This window comes from Harpia harpyja, chromosome 7, assembly GCF_026419915.1.
Source record: "Harpia harpyja isolate bHarHar1 chromosome 7, bHarHar1 primary haplotype, whole genome shotgun sequence".
In the NCBI taxonomy this organism is placed as follows: Eukaryota; Metazoa; Chordata; class Aves; order Accipitriformes; family Accipitridae; genus Harpia; species Harpia harpyja.
The window spans coordinates 277,256-292,659 of NC_068946.1; positions in this window are offsets into that span (position 1 = coordinate 277,256).

The window sequence follows — 15,404 nt, forward strand, 5'->3', positions numbered from 1 at the left end:
GGGACAGTGAGATCCAGAATGACAAAAATAAACAGCAACAGCGAGCAAGACAAAGGGATAGAGAGAGCAAGAGAAAGTAGAAAGAAGAGAGATAGGAAGGCAGGGACACAGAGCGGCACATACAGGCGCAGAGAGAAAAAGAACGCCAGGGAACAGGCCAGAGAAATTGGGAGGCGGGGAAAGAGGTGGATGCAGATCAGGACAAGGAGATGGAAAAGGAAAAAACAGCGACTGGCTGCAGGAGAAAGACGGGGGGGCGGCGGGGGGGGGGGGAAGAGGGAGAGGGAGCAGGACAAGAACGCAGAGAGGAAAAGGAAGGGGGGCAGTCGAACAAGAGAGAGAAAGGGGGAGAGGAAGAGGGAGCAGGACAAGAGAATAGACAGAAGAGGAGAGGTACAGGGAAGAAAAAAAAAAAACCAAAAAAACCCACAAACACCACCCAAAAAACCCCAAACGTCACAGCAGCATGGGAAAGCGAGGGGGCCAGGAGAGGGGGAAGGAGGGACCGGGACGCACAAGAGGAGCGACAGGGCCTCGAGGGCCCAGGACTCACCACAGCTCTCGCTCTTGGAGCTGCCAGGAGACCTTGCCAGCTCAGACGCTTCTTTCTCCTTCTCTCCTCCCTTCCTCTTCTGCAACTCCCGTCGCTTGGCTGTCCTCCACGTAACGGAACACGCGAGCGTCTCACAGCTCTTACGAGATGAGGCCTCCTAGACGCGTAGCCTCGCTCGCTCGCTACGTAGCCGTACCCCGCTGCTGGTCGTGCATACGGACCCTGGCGGTCTGACCTGCTGCGGACTACGAGGAGGGATGCTCCCACACCCGGAGAGGCAGGCTCTCTCTTGCCTGCAGCGGGAGGCAGCTGCCAGCCAGACGGCCTTCCGCTTCTTCTTCTTTACCTTTCTGTGGCCTCTCCAGCTTCCGCAGCTCCCGCCCACAGCCAGTAAGCGCTCCGCCTTGTCCCTCTGCGCTCCCGCGCCGCGAGGAGAGGGAGGCCAGGCAGAGACAGCCCACGCAAGCCTGAGGCTGCTGCAGTCAACGGCATCCCCAGGGGATGAACGGACAACCGCACCCACAGCGTGGCCTCTGGGAGAGGGAAAGAGGCAGCAGTGACCGTTAGTACCGCAGCTCGACCCTGGCCGGAGCCCCTCCTTCCGCAGGGGCTTCCGCAGACGCCGCTCGTTCCCCGCGCCGCTGCTAACGGCACCCCCGTTAAGGGAGACTCGAGACCACCGCAGGGCCAGCTTGCTGCCCTCGCGACAGGGCTCGGGGGCTGCCTGCGGCTACACCGCAGGCTTCAGGGGAGGGGCTGGAGCTGGGGGCAGCCGCACGGCCCGAGCGGGGCCGGGGGAGCTCTGGCGACTCGGGCAGGCGCCCGCTGGCCGCGCCTGGGGGGTGCCCGCCTCCGTCCCCTCTTCCCTTCTACCGGCTCGCTCTCGGGGAACTCCCCGGCGCTGCCCTGGCCCGGCTCGCCTCCGGCGGACCGGCAGCCTGCCGCGGCGGCCGCTTCGCAGCTTCCCGTCCCGCCAGCCCCGGGCGGCCAGCGGGCAGGAGGCACCCCTCGCCCCCGCCCCCGCCCCCGCCGGAGGGGATCGCTCGCCTCACCCGCGGTCCCGGCGCTCGCCCGCTGCCGCCGAGACCCGCGCGCCGCCACGCTGCTCCCGGGGACCGCGCATGCGCCGGAGGGGCCGGAGCCGGCGCGCGAACGCCGGGCTGCCCCACGCGCAGGACGGCGCATGCGCCCGGGAGGGCTGGTCGGGGAGCGGGCGCAGCGGGAAGCCCGCGGAAAACCACGCGAAACCGGCAACGCTCCTGAGTCTGACCTGGTCGCACTCCGGGGGCCGCGGCGGCGGCGGCAGCAGCAGCAGCAGCAGCGAGGACTACGCCGCGCCAGAGAGCCACGCGGCTGCCCGGCCGCCGAGTCCGCGGAAACTACAGCTCCCGGCATGCCCCGAGGGGACGCCGCTTCCGTTTCCGCCCACCCCCACGCCGGCGCAGCCGCAGTCCCCGCCGAGCCCCCAGCGCCGCTCCGGGCAGCTCCGGCGCGCTCCCGCCGCCCGCCGCCGGCTCCGGACAGTCCCCGCCGCCGGCTACCGCCACGGCGCGGCACCCCCCGCCCGGCTCCGGCTCCGGTCAGTCCCCGCCGCCGCCGCCGCCCCGGCACGGCGCGGCACCCCCCGCCCGGCTCCGGGCAGCGCCCGCCGCCGCCGCCGCTCCGGCACGGCGCGGCGCGGCCCCGCCCCGCTGCCGCTCCGCGCGTCCGGCACGGACCCCGCCGTCCTCCTCGGGGCTTTCCCCGGGACCCGCCGGGCGATTGCGCAAGCCCCGCCACGGGGCCCGGGCCCCCCCCCGGCCCACGTGCTCCCGGCCCCCCGCGAGCCCCCAGGGCCCCGGCCCCCGCCCCGGCCTCGGCACAGGCGGCCCCCACCTCCCCCGGGCCACCCCCGCCTAGGGACGGTCGCGGTCCGAGGGGCGCCCGGCCCCGCTCACCTTCTCCCGAGGGGCAGCCGCAGCCCGGCCACCGCTCCGCTCCTGCCTGGGCTCCCACCGGCCCCGCCGCGGCCCCTCCCCCGGCAGCCCCCCCTTTCCAGGGAGGGGCCGTCGCCATCAGCCTCACTGCCCGCACCTGGGGCTCCTCCAGCCCCGGCCCGCAGCTGCGGTACCGAAATCCCGAATAAAACTCCACAACACCCATGGGAAGTTCAGAAGCAGGCGCTTCGTTTATGGAATGAAAGATGTCAAAGTAAGATGACTCTTGGCGAGCTGTTCACTGGGGTAAAAATACAGATTTTAATACCCGTCTTATTTTAGTTCTAAGACTTGGCAATTGCCAGGTATCATCTTTTCGATTTACCCAGGTCCACCGCCGAGGCCACAAGGGAGATTTCTTCCAGAGAGAGGAGGGAGTTATTAAGTCTAAAGTCCATTATTTGCTTTTGTCCTTCAGGAAAAGGCGAGTGGATCGTATATCATCACTATTCACCCAAACAGTTAACCCTAAACTTTTCACCTGTCCTTTACTACAGTCAATTCCAAGCTAATTTTTTTCCACTATTAAGAGGGGACCCAGGATCATTTAAAATATTATTCTACTTTCTACAAATACATCCCCCATCTTAGAGCTTTAGCTACTAGAGAAAGTCTTTGGATTTGGGGGTCAGAGGAGTTGCGAGTCTAAACTTTCATACCCTTCTCTTTAGGATGTGTGATTTTTCTCTCTTTGTCTAAACCAATCTAAATTTCCATAGATGGTCCTGACTCTGGGTGGATCTAACAAGGATCCTGGAACTCCAGTAAATTCTAAACATCGTTTTATATTTTAAATAGGATCCCAAGTTCCTTTTCGCACTTGTCTCTACGGTTTTGGCAGCTGACCGCCCCAAGGGGTGTTTGTACAAGTCTCTCCCGAAGGGCGATAAATTAATTCTTTTGTCCGTGAGGTGGATGGTTTGGTAATGTTATAATTCAAAATGCTATAATTCCTTCTTTCAAATTTAAAAAAATAATTGCCTTTTAAATCCATCCAATTTAATTTGCTAAAATGATTCTCATTGTTCTACGTCTTTTCTCAAGTTTTGGTTAAATTCAATGTCAGTATTCTCCACGGAACTAGATTTTCATCTGACTTTGGAATCGGAAGGCAGGCTGTTATCGAGGTTAAATTTTGTGTCTTTACAAAACTTTGAATCAATTCCAAAACTAGAATTTTTTTTTTTTTTAATCAAAATTACAGAAACGGTTAATATCAAGATTAATAGCTCAAACAATAATTGTTTCATTTTGTTTATCTTGTGTTTAGAACCCCTCAAAAAAAATACTTAAACCCTATAACACACAAAAAGATTACTGCCCTTGACAATATTCCTAATAGCAACCCCAATATTATAAACTTTACACAATTGTTTTCCCAAAGAGATAACGTGAAACTTACTTACAGGTTTTCAGTTTCAAAGGGCCAGTTTCTTTAGACTTCCAATTCCCTGTTGGTGCTTTCTTTAGTCTTGAATAATGAAGCCAAGGTTCTTCTCCCAGACCTTTACTGCTGTAAGTGTTGTTAAAATGACTCGATAGGGTCCTTTCCGCTTCTCAGTGATTTTATATATATTCAATCTCCTGGTCGGAAGGGATGCGCTGCTACGTCCAATTCTAAGGGTCCAGCTGCGGAGACATACTGACGACGTTCTTGAAAAGAATTTCTTAAAGAAATCATAACACCTTTTAAAAACATATCTCCAAAGCCACTCCAGATACTCAGAACATAGGTCTCTTGATACGGTCTTTCATATAACATTGCATAATGACTTAAATTTTCTTTCTCTTCTGGCTATACTCTGATTCTTAATAGAGCCATGGGTAAGGCTTTAACCCATATGAGTGAGTGAGGTTTCCTGACAAATTTTACTCAACTGTTGCTTAAGGGTATAGTTCATTCTCTTTCTTCCCCCCCCCCCCCCCCCCCGCCCCCCCTTGCTTGTGGTCTATATGGGGTGTGATAGTCTCAATCTATAGATAATACTTTGCTCAACTTGTCTCATCATCTTTGCTATAAAATGAGGGCCATTGTCAGATGACATTCTTACAGGCACCCCATATTTTGGTATTATCTCTTTGAGCAAGACTCTAACTACTTCTCTTGCTTTGTCGGTGCGACAAGGGAAAGCCTCGGGCCACCCAGTAAAGATATCAACTAAAACTAGGATAGACCCTTCTTTTCAAGGCAATTCTATAAAATCAATTTGCTAGTATTCCCCTAAAAAATTTCCTTATTTAATAATTCCAAAGATAATCTTATTACTGATTTGGGGATCATTTTATATATAAATTTCACATCCGCTTATAAATGTTTAAACAATCTTTGTCATATTTTACTTTCTGTTCCCCGATAGCCTTTGTTATGCTCAGCTCGGGCAGTTTCTCTTCTTATTGTGGGCGGGACTGTTATTTGACCTGTCGGTGTTACAGCCTGTCCTGTTTCATTTTGTTAGCCTGCAATCTAACAATTAATTCTTCCATCTTTTTCATTATAATTTGGAGTTTCTTTAGGCAATTTTATACTTTTCTCTGGAACTAGCGCTAGGATGCCTTCTTCTGCAGCCTCTTTAGCAGCTTTATCAGCCAGTCGGTTACCTGCGTTAGGAACAGTCTTACCTAACTGATGCGCTTTACAGCGCGTTATCGTGACTGCTGTTGGTTTTTGAACGGTTTCTAACAATTTCGGTATTTGTTCTGCATGCTGAATGGTGGTTCCTTGTGCAGATAACAGTCCTCTCTCTCTCTCTCCATATCGCTCCATGCGCACGTACTACTCCAAAAGCGTACTTTGAGTCTGTCCAAATGTTGACTCGCTTTCCTTGACTTAGTTCCAGAGCTCGAATAAGAGCTCTCAATTCAGCCTTTTGGGCAGATATCATCGAAGGCAAAGTTCGCAACGCAATTATCTCCTCGGTTGTTACTGTCTATCTCGATAAACGTTTTCCTTCACAGATGAAACCGCTTCCGTCGGTATAGAGTTCCCAGTCTGTTTCTTCTAGCGGCACATCTCCGAGATCCAGTCAGCTGGGGTAAACTCTTTCGATTGTCTGCAAGCAGTCACGTTCCAGTTCTCCTTTAACTTGATCAGTTGTTGAAAACGCAACAGGGTTAACGGTGGTAGTAGTTCTTAAGTAAACATCGTCTTGTTCCAGCAACACCACTCGGTATTTCAGCATTCTGCTAGGGGATAACCAATGCCCCCCTTTCTGTTTTAGCGCAACAGTTATCGTATGGGAAACGTACAGCGATCCTTTGTCCTCAGGTGAACTTAGGAGCTTCCTGGATCAGTAGCGCAGTTGCAGCGACGGCTCTCAGACGACCAGAGCATCCCAGACTCACGTGATCTAATCGCTTCGAGAAGTAGGCCACAGCTCGCCCACTTGGCCCTAAATATTGGGCCAGGATGCCCAGAGCTATACCTCTTCTTCCGCGAGTGAAAAGTTCAAATGTCTTTGTGAGATCTGGCAGGCCTAGGGCTGGCACCCCTGTTACAGCCTGTTTCAATTCTTTGAAAGTAGCTTTCTCGGCATCGGTGACGTGCGGAAAACAGACTCCACAGTCAGTGAGATTGTAAAGTAGGTATGTTCATTCAGCGCTGGGCAGCACGGGGGGTAGTCCCACCAAAGTCGCGCGCACCCGACTCGGCAGTTTGTCTCAAGTTTATACAGTCAGGTGTTACATATTCACAATACGCCTATACATATGCGTGACCTATCCCCGCTTCCTATTAAAATTAGCTCCGAGAGGTCATTGCCATAGTCTCCTCTCAACTGCGCTTGCGCAGGGCCTCTTTATGGTGGTCGTCTGGTGGTCGCAGAGATGAAGAGAGATGACTCCTCTTCGTCACCGCTAGTAACCTTTTTTCTTGCGCAGGCTCAGTGATTTCTTGGTATTCACCCAAGCCGCAAGACCGGTCTTAGCTGGCTCTTGGGGCCTGCTCCTGCTTCGTATCGGGAGCTGTCTCTACCTCATTGGCTGGTCCTTGGGACCAGCTCTTCGTATCAAAGACTGCCTTTGCCTCAGCTAATTTCAACAATGTAAGCGCTAAACATCATCTCTCATCCCCCTTTATTATGTCTACAGCGATTCTTTTGACTCCCCTTGTCTCAGTCCCCCCTTTTCTAGAAAATAGTAAATTCTTTTACTATATCTAATCCTAGTACTTCTAATACATTGTTTCCCTATCTAGCATCCTCTCAAAGTATTTGTTGGTCTCGAGTTTTCGTCGTAACTGATTCTTTTTCCACTCACTGTAAGAGTCTCCCCAAATATTATCAGTAATATTTAAGCAACGGCCAGTAATTAAGACCTCTTTAGGGTCAGGTACCTCCAGATCAAAGCTGGGTCCCCGCTGGGTATTTCCCTTTCCATAAAGGCATAATCCATTCCTGTCTGGCCCGTCTTTAATCAGAGATGTCCAATTTGTGGTTGGGACTCCTAAAAAGGGGAGTTCCATGTTCCCCTGAGGAAGGGGATTACATACCCAACAATCTGATAAATTTAGTACTTTCGAGATACTCTCTGTCATATTTAAATAAGTATTTCGATCCCAAGCCTGCCCCTTAGGCAAGGTCCAACTCAGGAGCATGACAATCAATGTCTTACAAATTTGAGCTTCAAAGGTGCCTTTTCTTGTGAAGTCCATTGTCCTTTGGGTGCCTTCTTCACCCTAGTGTGATGGATCCAGGCGCTCTGTTCCTTGATCCTAATCGCGGTGAAGGAGGTAAGTAATACTTGAAATGGTCCTTCCCACTGCGGCTCCAGAGTTTTTTCTGTAAGAGGCTTTATATACACATAATCTCCTGGTTGTATATTACGTACAGGCCCATCCAAACCTCTCCCTCGAGTCCCTACCACATGCTTCCTGATTTTATTAAGTTAAGTAAGTTGTTTACCTAATGCTACCATGTAAGAAGTCATAATTTCATCCCCCGCTTGTACAGACACCCCTCTCTGTATCCCATAGGGTTGTCCGTACAGAATTTCAAAGGGGCTCAGCCCTTCTTTCGCCCTTGGTCTTGTTCGTATACGCAGAAGGGCTAAAGGGAGAGACTGAGGCCATGTCAAATTTGCTTCTTGTCCTAATTTCACAATTTGCTGTTTGATTAAGTGGCTCATTTTTTCCACTTGACCACTCGACTGGGGGTGATATGGAGTATGAAGCTGCCAATCTATACCCAAATGGCGGCTAATTTGTTGTACTATTTTTGAGACAAAATGTGGTCCTCTGTCAGAGGATATGGTTGCTGGAACCCCAAAACGTGGTATTATCCCTTGTACCAACATTTTAGTTACCTCCCGAGCTTTAGCCGTTCTTGTTGGGAATGCTTCTGGCCAACCTGAAAAGGTATCGGTTAGTACCGATAAATATCGATACCCCCCCCTTTTCTTGGAAGTTCTGTAAAATCAATTTGCCATTGTTGTCCAGGCCCACTCCCTTTTCCAATCTGGCCCATTTCCGGCTTTGGGGTTTTTTTAGGATTAGTCTGGAGGCAAAGATCACACTGTTGAGTCACCTGCCTCACCGTGGTGTATAAATTTCTAGCCACAATTTCTCTTATCAAATGATTATACAGAGCCTCTGTTCCCCAATGTCTTTTCCTATGTTCCTCCCGTATCAAATGCCATAATAAGCAAGAGGGAACGATTAGCTTTCCTTGTGGGGTATGAGCCCACCCCTCTTCATTATATGACCCTTCTAAATCTGTAATGAGCTTCTGATCTTCCTTGGTGTATTCTGGCTTACCTTCTAGGGAAATCTGCCCATCAGGAATTAAGGCCCCTTCCGTTTTTACCTTTGTTTTGGCCACTTGTTTTGCCTCTCTGTCCGCCAGCTCATTCCCTCTTTCCAAATCTGAGCTCACTTTCTGGTGTGCCTTAATATGCATAATTGCTACTTTCTTAGGGAGCTGGACAGCTTCCAGTAACTTCAGAATTTCTTCTGCGTGTTTGATATTTTTCCCTTGAGAACTCCATAGTCCTCTCTCCTTCCAAATTGCTCCATGTGCGTGTACAACTCCAAAGGCATATTTTGAGTCTGTATAAATGTTCACAACTTTGCCCTGGGCCAATTCCAGGGCGCGGGCTAGAGCAATTATTTCTGCCTTCTGTGCAGAGGTGTTCATAGGCAAAGCCCCTGATGCTGTTACCTCTCGGCTGGTGGTGACGGCGTATCCCGCGTGTCGATTACCGTTTAGGACATAACTGCTTCCGTCTGTGAACCAAGTTTCCCCGTTTTCCATCGGGCTGTCTTTCAGGTCCGGGCGACTGGCGTATGTTGCTTCGATGGTTTCCAAACAGTCATGATGTACCGGTTCTCCTGTGCTCCCGCTGAGAAAAGAAGCTGGGTTGACAATGTTAGTGACTACAAACTCCACATCATCCTGCTCTGCCAATATAGCTTGATATCTCAGGAATCTTTGCGGAGAGAGCCAATGTCCACCTTTCGCTTCCAGTACTGCTGATGCTGTGTGAGACACCAAAACAGTCATTTTCTGGCCCAGAGTAAACTTTCGGGCTTCCTGTATATTCAACATCACAGCCGCAACCGCCCGCAGGCATCCAGGCCAACCTTTTGCAGTCGTGTCTAACTGCTTAGAAAGGTAGGCAACTGCCCGTCGATACGGAGCCAGGTTTTGTGCTGATATTCCCAGGGCAACGCCCTGCTTCTCGTGGGAGTAAAGAAGAAACGGCTTACTCACATCTGGGAGTCCTAAGGCCGGGGCCGACATCAAAGCCTTTTTCAGTAGCTCAAAGGCTCGTTCGGGCTCCTTGTTCCACTCAAGGTGTTTCTGCTCAGTGGCTGTCAATGCATACAGTGGTTTAACAAGCAATCCATAATTATAGATCCACAATCGGCACCACCCCGTCATTCCAAGACAGGTCCGTAACTCTTTTACTGTCTGAGGTCTCCGAGTTTGGCATATTGCCTCTTTACGGGCCTGTCCCAAAGTTCGTTGTCCCGCACTAATTTCATAGCCCAAATAATTCACTTTGCGTTGCATTACCTGTGCCTTTTTCTTGGATACCCGGTACCCCTGGAGTCCCAGGAAATTCAACAGACTCACTGTCCATGTCATACAATCTTTCTCTGTTTTGGTGGCGATCAGGATATCATCCACGTACTGCAACAGCTTCCCTTCCTCAGAGGGGGCTTCCCAGGATCCTAAGTCTTTTCGCAAGCTGATTGCCAAAAATGGTAGGGCTATTCTTAAATCCTTGCGGCAACACCGTCCAAGTGAGCTGGGTCTTTCGACCACTCTTGGGGTTTTCCCATTCAAATGCAAATAATTTCTGGCTGGCTTCATGGAGAGGGAGGCAAAAGAAGGCGTCCTTCAAATCTAAAACAGTAAACCAAGTCAATTCAGGTGTTAATACGGTCAACAGGGTATATGGGTTCGCCACTACCGGGTAAAGATCTTCAGTTATCTTATTCACCGCCCGTAAGTCTTGGACCACCCGATACGACCCGTCGGGCTTCCGACCAGGTAATATAGGGGTATTGAATTCAGACTCACATTCTTTTAATAATCCCAACTGCAAAAATTTTTCTATCGCCGGCCGGATTCCTTCTCTGTCTTCCTTCTTTGGGGGATATTGTTTAATTCTTACCGCCTTTCGGCCTTCCTTGATCCTAACTTCAACAGGTGGAGCACTTTTCGCTCTTCCAGCTGCATCGGTAGCCCATACCCCCGGGTACACTTGGTTTAAGATGTCCTCGTTAATGCTTCCTTCTAGGGGGGAGACTGGTTAAGCTTAGGCTCAATATTTGAATATATTGCTGATCTTTTACCTCCAGAGTAATTTCTCCCTTTTTGAATACAATTTTTGCTCCCAATTGTTCCAACAAGTCCCTTCCCAAAAGCGCCTTTGGGGAGTTGGGCATATATAAAAATTTATGAATGCCCCACTGTTTTCCTAATTTATATTTTAAAGGTTTACAAAAATATGCCTTTTCACTTTGGCCAGTCGCTCCTTTCACCATGACATAATCATCTCCCAGGGGCATCAAAGCTTGATTCAGAACCGAGTATGTTGCTCCTGTACCTACCAAAAATTCTACCTCTTGTTGTGTTTTCCCTAGCTTAATTATAACCAGTGGATCCGCTAGGGTAGATTCCCCAGGTTCCCGTCAATCTCCCTTCACGTGGGCTACCGTTCTTCCTGTTTGAGCCCTCTGATCCTCCTTGTTCCTTGGGCATTCCTTTTTCCAATGACCGAATTTCTTACACAAAGCGCATTGATCCTTGCCCAGTCGGGGCAAGTCTCGTCTAGGCCCTCTTCCTCTTTCTTCCTGGATAACAGCCATTAATTTCCTTTGCCCTTGCCTATATCCTTCCTCTCTGTTACTAAATACTCTCCATGCTTCACCCAACAATAGTTCTAAATTCCTACTCTCTGTAGGCCGTAATTTCTGAAGTTTGCGCCTTATATCCCTTGTAGATTGACCCAAAACCAGGGAGACTAGTTGTTGTATTCCTACCTCTGACCCAGGATCCAGCGGTGTGCTGCGGCGCATTACATCCCTCAATCGATCCAGGAATTCAGATGGAGACTCGGAAGGACTCTGTTTAACTGCATATAAAGCTGACCAATTTATAGTTTGGGGGATTGCTCTCTCTATTCCTTTTGTAATCCACTCCTGATACCCCTGCAATCTTTCCATATGTGCAGATCTAGTAACGTCTCACTTTGGGTCTTGGAGAGGGAAATATTCCTTAATGTCCCCTCCTGTAATCTTATAATGATCTTCAGCAAGGTTCCCTGCTGTTTTTAAAATCAGCTGTTTCTCTGTCTCAGTCATATATTCCAATAATAGCTGTATATCCTTCCAATCAGGGTTATGCTGTTTTACAGTAAATTGGAAATGCTTAGTTACACCTATCGGATCTCTCCTATAATCTTTTGCAACCTTTTTCCATTCCCCTAGGTCAGCAGTAGAAAAGGGTACTTTGATTAACATCGTCCCACCATCCGGCCCCACCGCCTCTCGGAGAGGTACTTGTAAAGCTGTTGGGGTAGTTTTCCTCCTAGTACGGGAAGATACAGGGCTGGTCGGGGGGCTCGGAGTTCTATCCGAGTCTGCATCCTGTTCCTGTGGTCGAGGGGGAGGCTTAAACAAATCAGTTAGATCTTGTTCTGGTGCCTGATGGATTTTATTTGTCTTTGTACATCTTTGTCCAATACTACATGCCGAACGACACCGCCTCAGTTTACCTCTAAACTCCTTGTTGTTCTCTCGCTCAAGTGCAAGCACCATGGGGTCCTGCAGGGGTACCATTCCACAGTCCCTTTGCCACTCCGGATGATCTCGGAGGGTGAAAAACATGTCTGCATACGAAACCTCAGCCCATTTTCCTTCTCTCCTTAAAAACAGCATTAGTTGTAATAAAGTATTATAATCTATTGACCCATTAAGTGGCCACTTAGCATCACCTTCTAACTTACGCAACGGCCACCGCTGATTGCAATATTTAATAAGGTTCTTTTTACTTTCCGTACCTCCGGTCCCAACAATATCTTTCCAGTGGGCAATTACACAACCCAGAGGACTCTTCCTCAATACTCCTCCTTGATTGTTTCCCATTTTAATGCTCTTCCTAATAATTCTTAAGTTTGATTTTGGCTTCTCCTTTTAATAAGCTTCTATGCAAATCGTTCCTTACACTTCTTTATAGTCTTCCCCCAGTTTCCCTCCCACACGTCCCAAATTTCTGGAATTAAATTTTCCTTTACACACCAGTCTCACTATTTCGGATTCTTAGTGAACTCTTTCCCAATCATAAAAGCGTGGAATTTGGGGAAAACACTCAAGGCAGTCCAGTTTCCGTCTGCTAGATGTACAGTACCACCTTCTCCCACAAGATTTACACTTCAACAAAACCCAAGCCGGATGCTAATTGCTATATAGTCCAGTTACAAGCCCGCATACAAAGCAGGGAATCACCCCTATTAATACGTAAAGACGTTCACACATTAACAAACATACATACACCTATAAATTTCAACATATCATTTCCACACACCCACGCAAAATCTTCAACGTAAATTTCCAAACATTCACATCACACAATCATCGCTCCAGTTGACAACCTTTCAGCAGCTGCAAAAATAAACCAAGCACAATTGCGAGGGGGTGCGCCTACCCTTCTCCTGCCTCTTGTATACCAGTCATCGACAGGTCCGTCCTGGCTCCCGATACTGGGATGCAGCAGTCACCCCGGATTTGCTCGATCTACCCCCAAGATCGCTAGCGGCCGCTCTACCGGTCAGCAAATCCCCCCCTTACCGTACAGGGTACCCTCCTCCCATACGGGGACTACGCTGCACGCCAGACGTCTCTGCGCGATTTACCACCTGCCCCGGCCCGTATTTCTACAGGCTACCTTTGTAAGCATACCGTTTAGTCCGCGGCTTCAGGAGGTTGTCGTCTGCTCCCGCGGTGAGCGGCTGGCAGCGGAGGCTCCTCCGAGGAAAGTGCTCGGGGCGCGCCGAGGGGCGTCCGCTCCGCAGTCGGTCCCGCGGCCGAGCAGAGAGTCTCCTGGCTGGCTCGCCAAACTGACGTGCGGAAAACAGACTCCACAGTCAGTGAGATTGTAAAGTAGGTATGTTCATTCAGCGCTGGGCAGCACGGGGGGTAGTCCCTCCAAAGTCGCGCGCACCCGACTCGGCAGTTTGTCTCAAGTTTATACAGTCAAGTGTTACCTATTCACAATACGCCTATACATATGCGTGACCTATCCCCGCTTCCTATTAAAATTAGCTCCGAGAGGTCATTGCCATAGTCTCCTCTCAACTGCGCTTGCGCAGGGCCTCTTTATGGTGGTCGTCTGGTGGTCGCAGAGATGAAGGGAGATGACTCCTCTTCGTCACCGCTAGTAACCTTTTTTCTTGCGCAGGCTCAGTGATTTCTTGGTATTCACCCAAGCCGCAAGACCGGTCTTAGCTGGCTCTTGGGGCCTGCTCCTGCTTCTTATCGGGAGCTGTCTCTACCTCATTGGCTGGTCCTTGGGACCAGCTCTTCGTATCAAAGACTGCCTTTGCCTCAGCTAATTTCAACAATGTAAGCGCTAAACATCATCTCTCATCCCCCTTTATTATGTCTACTGAGATTCTTTTGACTCCCCTTGTCTCATCAGTCCAATCCATTGTTTGAGGTTTTGAGCTGCTCCTATAAAGGTCGGACCAGCAAGCCACAACCGATAATCTACAGGTGACACCACGCAACCGTTCCCGGAAATGCTCGTCATTAATTTGTTAGTCTTAGGTTCGGGGAGACGACAAATTGCCTCTTTGCTCTCAGTTCCTAATTGTCTCTGTCCTTTTAGGATTTTAAAACTCAAATAAGTTTCTTCTTTCTGGGTTATTTGGGTTTTTTCTTTTGACGCTCGCTATCCACTGATTCCCAAAGAGTTCAAAAAGTTAGTAGTTAACTTTGTGCATTGTTCTTCCATCTCAGCTACAATTAACAGATCATCCATACATTTCAACAAGATTTCTTGATTATTTTCTTTCTTCCAAAGCTCTAATTCTCGTGCCAATGGATTTCCAAAAATGGTAAGACTATTCTTAAAGCCTTTGAGGCAAGACTGTCCGTGTATACTGTCTTTTTCTCCCAGTCTCAGGATTTTCCCATTCAAAAGCAAAAAGCTCTTGACTGTTGGGATCCAAGGGAATACAGAAAAAGGCATCTTTTCAGTCTAACACTGTGAACCGTTCTCGTCTCTCTGTTAGGGTTGTTAACAAAGTATAAGGATTTGCTACTACCGGATGAATATCTTGTACTATTTGATTTATTGCTCTGAGGTGTTGAACTAATCTATAATCTTTTTCATTAGCCTTTTAACAGGCAAGGTCGGGGTGTTATATTTGGATTCACATTCTGTTAACAATTTATATCTTAAAAATTTTTGTATTATCAATACTAACCCTTTCCGGCTTTCCGGTTTTAGGGGGTATGGCTTAATTCTTAGCGGATTCGATCCTGGCTTTACATCAAGTCTCACAGGTTCTGCTTTTTGGATTTACCGGGACCTTCCCAGTCCAGACGATTGGAATTACAGCATTATACTTTGACTGGTATGATCTTCTGCTTTCGGTAACCATCCTGTAACAACAAAGCCACTGCTTCGATACGTTTAGTTTCTGGAATTAAAATTTTAATCTCTCCATTTTTTAATTTAATTTCTGCCTCTAAGTTCTCCAGTAGATCTCCCCTTAACAGGAGTTTAGGAGAATTTGGCACATACAAAAACTGCTGAGTGACCCGTTGCTTTCCTAATTTCATTGTTAAAGATTTAAAGAAGGGTCTAGTTTCTCGTTCACTTGTTGCACCAACACCACCAATTTCTTCAAAACTTAACTCTCCCTCTAAGGTATTTAAAAGTGAAAAGGTGACTCTAGCGTCAATTCATATTCAATTTTCTGTTCTCCCAGTTTAGCTGTAACCAGAGCTTCTGCTGGGGGAGTCCCCTCCGGTCCCCGTCAGCTGCGTTCACTTAAAAAGAACAACTCTACCTATGGCACTTCGTTCCATTTACTCTCTCTCCTACAAAACAACAGTAATTGCAATATAGTATTATAACTCAAAGTTCTGTTTGTTTCCCATTTTTCCTGCAATTCACCCCAGTGTGCCAATAAACATCCCAACGGTGATGCTTTTGGTATCTTTTCATCAGCAGTTCTATTTCCTGCACTCTTATTCTTAAACAATTTTGCTAGTGCCATTATACTTGTATACATTCAAATCCCAAATACCAAACAAACGCAAATGACAGTTGTCCCAAATAATACACAAAGTCCAACCCAGCAATAGCTTTCGCTTACGACTTAGGGGCAGACGCCTAGGCTTCCACTGCAAACGGGTACCCTCC